The sequence below is a fragment of the Octodon degus genome, unplaced genomic scaffold, assembly GCF_000260255.1.
Source record: "Octodon degus isolate 3935 unplaced genomic scaffold, OctDeg1.0 scaffold00317, whole genome shotgun sequence".
In the NCBI taxonomy this organism is placed as follows: Eukaryota; Metazoa; Chordata; class Mammalia; order Rodentia; family Octodontidae; genus Octodon; species Octodon degus.
In genome coordinates this window covers 868027-872926 of record NW_004524893.1, presented here as the reverse complement: position 1 = coordinate 872926, position 4900 = coordinate 868027, and the positions used below count along the sequence as shown (strand labels likewise).

General features: G+C 36.3%; 1 pseudogene; it reads right to left on the bottom strand.

Annotated features, from left to right (window-relative positions):
* The window catches only part of LOC101568419, a 6323-nt pseudogene extending 2352 nt beyond the window's left edge, over window positions 1–3971 (bottom strand).
* Window positions 3972–4900: the final 929 nt, after the last annotated feature.

The following is a 4900-nucleotide window of genomic DNA, read 5'->3' as shown; positions in this document are numbered from 1 at the left end:
AGTGTTTATTCTACTGAGCTATCTCCCCTGCCCAGTATTGTGATTTTCATTGTGTAGATATTTTACTTCCTTTGTTAGATTCATTCCTAAGTATTTCAGTTTTGGGGTGTTACTGAGAAGGGTGTGGTTTGCCTAATAATCTTTCTGTGAGTTTATTGTTTGTGTATGAGAACTCTATTTTTGAGTGTTGACTTTGTGTCCAGCTATGCTGCTAAATTTGCATATTAATTCTAGAAGTCTTTTGGTAGAGTGTTTGGGGAGTCTTCCATGTAAATTTTCATGTCATCCATGAATAATGGCAATTTAACTTCTTCCTTTCCTACCCTTATTCCTTTTATTTCTTGTGGAGGACCACCTGGGTGACTCTCCTGGAAGGAGTAGCAACTGTCTCCACTGTGGCTGGGCCTGACCCTATTTCTATGTGCAGAACTGGCTAGGACTTTTCCTTATCCCTTCATTTGGCTTTAAGCAATGCACATCAGTCCAGTGCTGGCAGTAGTCTTTGAAGATGGTGAGTGTGTTTATCCAGACTCCCTGTTGTTCCTTTGTGTGAGCCAGGATGGCTTCCTGGGGATTGAAATGTTACACATCAGAGCTGAAGCATGGCCCTCAAACATTAGATAGTATCTCAATTGTGTTATGCAGATTACTCTTTCTGCATATCCTTCTCTCTGCATATGCCAGAGATGGTTTCAGGCCTCTTACCTAGCTCATCTGACAATACTCACCTATTTCCCACTATTCTCACAGATGCTGTTTGTGAAGCCCCTCCCTTCTTCATGAATTAATAAAACCTGTTTTTAGCCATAGCTCAAGCCCTATGTTTTGGATAACTATCATCATGGCCAGACTCAGCACCCTTTGGCTCGCCAAAACTACAAATATACCTTAGTGTCTTAATTGCTCCATGGGTTGCACTGAAAGTGGTAGATTGGAATTAGCTCACTTGGTTTCCAATAACTTTTCCATGGGATTACAAATATAATCTTGCTGGGCTGTGATGAGCACTCTGAAGGTCTCTTTATAAGTTCGCTCTCTTGTCTAATTTTACTAGACAATGTTTCCAGAACTACAGTGAAGAGGATTGGGGGTAGTGGCATGCTTGTCTGGTGTCTGATTTTAGAATGCAAGCTTTTGGTTTTTGTTGGTTGTTGGCTTATCATGGATGGTTTTTATATTAAAGTGAAGACTATTTATTCTGATATTCTATGTTTTTTTTTAAATCATCAGTCAATGTTGGATTTTGTTAATAGTTTTTAATGCATTTTTTTGGTTGGCTCAGCCCACCCTGAGGGCAGGGCTGGCATGGCATATGGTGCAGGGGACTGAACTGTTGTCCTTTGAGCCTGCCTAAGCTTGCCTAAGCAGGTGTTTTAGACTGCTGAGGTATCTTGTCAGCTCCTGAATGCATCCTTTGAGATGATCATGTGGTTTTTGTTTTTGACTCTATTGACGTAGTGCTTTGCATTCCATATTGAACTCTACCTGCATTCCTGAGATGAATCTCACTTGATCATGTTATATTATCCTCTTGAGTATGTGCTGCATTCTGTTTGCTAGTATTTCAGTGAGGATTTTTTCATCTATGTTCATTAGGGAGATTGGCTTGTAGTTTTCTTTTTTGCTTGTGTCTCCTTTGGTTGTGATATCAGGGTAGTATTCACCTCCAGGAATGAGTTAGGAAGAATTGCTTCTCTTTCAATTTCTTTGAAGTGCTTGAAGAGTATTGGCATTAAATTTCTTCTAAATTTATTGTAGAGTTAAGCCATGAATCTATCAGGCTGTAGGCATTTCTTTGTAAGTTTTTAGGTTTTTTTTTTTTTTTTTCTGGAAGTGTCCGCAGGGTGTTCAGGGTCTCACTACTAGATTGGACTCATAGTGATTCTCCTGTTTACAGTCTCTCAAGTGCTGGGATTACAGGTGTACACCACCATGCCCAGTGTCAATCAGCCTGGGGACCGAACTCTTGACCCCTGCACCTGCTTGCAGGTGCTTTAATTCATTGAGCTATTTGGCTGGCCCAAAGAATTTTTATTTTTTTTCCCCAAAGGGACCTTTTTCTTTTACTGTTTTCTTTTTCAGTACCAGGAGTTGAACTCTGGGCCTCATGCTTGATAGGTGGGCGCTGCACTGCTGAGCTACACCCAGCCCTACATTTTCAATTTCATTCACTCATATTACTTTATTCAAAGTTTTTATATCTTCTGGATTCAGCTTTGGTAATTCATGTATATCTAGGAATCTGTCCATTTCCTCTGTGTGAGTAAAGATTTTTAAAGAAGGTATTGATGATCTTCTGCATTTCCTCAGGATCTGTAGTAATTTTACCCTTTTCATTCCTCAGTAGATGACTTTGAGCCTTTTTCTTTCTTTTTCTTCTTTCTTTCTTTCTTTCTTTCTTTCTTTCTTTCTTTTTTTGAGCAAATTGGCTAGGGGCTTATCAATTTTTTTTTCAATTCTTTCAAAGGACCAACTCTTCACTAATTCTTTGGATTGTTTTCTTAGTCTCAATTGTGTTAATTTCTGCTGTGATATCATCTGCTGAAGAAAGGTATTCACCAATGAATAGTGGGCATCCTTGCTTTTGTTCTGGGTTCTTGTTGCACAGAGTATTATTTTCCATCACTTGACTTGTAGTTTATGAATTTCTTTTTCAGTTAAATGTGTTTCTTGTACATGACATATTGTTGGATTTTGTTTCTTGATCCATTCTGCCAGTCTGCTTCTTTTGATTGGTGAATTGATTTCATCTGCTGTGATATTTATAATTTCTTCCCTTATGTGGCCCTGGGGCTTGAATTGCTCTTATTTTTCTAGAAGTTTAAGATGCAGCATTAAGTTGTTTACTTGGGCTCATTCTGTTTTTCTGATATGAGAATTCAATGTTATAAATTTCCTTCTTAGGACTGCTTTCATTGCATGCCACAGGTTCTTGTAAGTTGTATTTGCATTTTCATTTGATTGTACTTTAATTTTTTTAATTTCACCTGTGGCCCATTAGAAGATGGTATTATTTAATTTTCATTTGTTTATTATGTTTTGGTAGTTTCTTTTGTCATTATTTTACAATTTCATTGTACTATGGTCAGATAATGCACATGGGATAATCTAAATACCTTTGCATTTACTTAAGCATGTTTTGTGGGCTAATATGTGGTTTATTTTATAGAACAACCTGTGTACTATAAAGATCTATTAAGTTCATTTTTTCCCCAAGTTTGGTCCAGTTCTGTTGAAATATTTAGAGGTATGTTTTCATCTTATTTGTTGTATGTTTTAATTTTTATTTTTGTTTCTAAGTGTTATTTTATTTTAGAATCATTAGTTAACTTTGTTTTTATTTAGATTTTAATTCAATTTATTTTTATTTTTTTTAAATTCACCTTTGTTTTTATTTTTCTCATTTTTACTGACTTACCTGAATTTTTACAGGGCTTCCTTTCTTGGTATGCATACATACCAATCCAGTGGTTTTAGCATTGAGAATACCTTTCTTCAGACTGATACTAGCTTTGTGTGTCCTTTTAAGAGTGACAATCATCACACATGATATTGTTCTGTGGGCTGGTATATGGTCTATTTTAGAGAATGTCTCATGTGCAACAGAAAAATATGCATTCTGATGTTGTCAGGTGAATGTTAGTCGATTTTTACATCTGCTAAGTCCATTTGTTCATAGGTTTGGTTCAGTCTGATAATTTTTTTACTGAATTTTTATCTAGCTGATCTATCTATTTGTGACAGTAGGTGTTAAGATCCCCTGTTACAGTTGTGTTGTTGTTTATTTGATTTTTCATGTCTATTAATATTTGTCTTATATATTTGGGTGATCCCATATTTGGTACATGCATATTTATAATTGCTATCTCTTTCTTTTGAAATTTCCCCCTAACAAATGTGTAGTAACCCTCTTTATCACTTTTGATCATTCTTGGTTTGAAGTTCACATTGCCTGCAAACAGAATGGGCATCCTTGCTTTTGTTCTGGGTTCTTGTTGCACAGAGTATTATTTTCCATCACTTGACTTGTAGTTTATGAATTTCTTTTTCAGTTAAATGTGTTTCTTGTACATGACATATTGTTGGATTTTGTTTCTTGATCCATTCTGCCAGTCTGCTTCTTTTGATTGGTGAATTGAGGCCATTTACATTGATTGCTGATATGTATTGGCTTATCTTTGTCATGTTTTTTTCCTGTTGCTGGTCCCTGCTTTTTTCTTCTGTTTAATTGCTTGCCCTGCCTGGTGGTTTCTTTCTGTTGTTGCTGTTATTGAGATTGTGATAATATTTATGTCTTTCTAGAATATCTTTCTGAATTCTTGCAGGGTTGGTTTGGTGGTCATGAGTTTCTTCAGATGTTCTTTGTCATGGAAATATCTTATCTCTCCATTAATTTAGAAAGATAGCTTTGCAGGGTACATCATTCTGGGCTGAAAGCTGTTTTCTTTCAAGACTTGAAATATTTCACTCCAAGCTGTTCTTGATTTGAGGGTTTATGTTGAGAAGTCTGCCATGATTCTGATGGGCTTTCCTTATAAGTGATCTGTTCCTTTTCTGTAACAGCTTTTAATATTCTATTGTTTTGATTAATTTCTGGAATCTTGGTTTTTATATGTCTGGGTGTAGATTTATTTTGGTCATGGCTTCTCCCTAGGATAAGTCTGTTCCTAAAGGTTGTTGGCTGTGTCTGGGAGGTTTTCTTCTTGTTTCTGTTCCAAGATGCAATCTTCCCAAGTAATTAAGAGTGAAATATTAGTATCTGTTTGACTCAAGTCCACTTCTCTGGTGTTAGGCTGTCATGAGGTTATTACCTTAGAGCTCACAATATTGTCACAAAAGGGAGAACAACTGATTACCATATCCTAATGATATGACATCCTAGCTAAAGCAGCAGCATGAG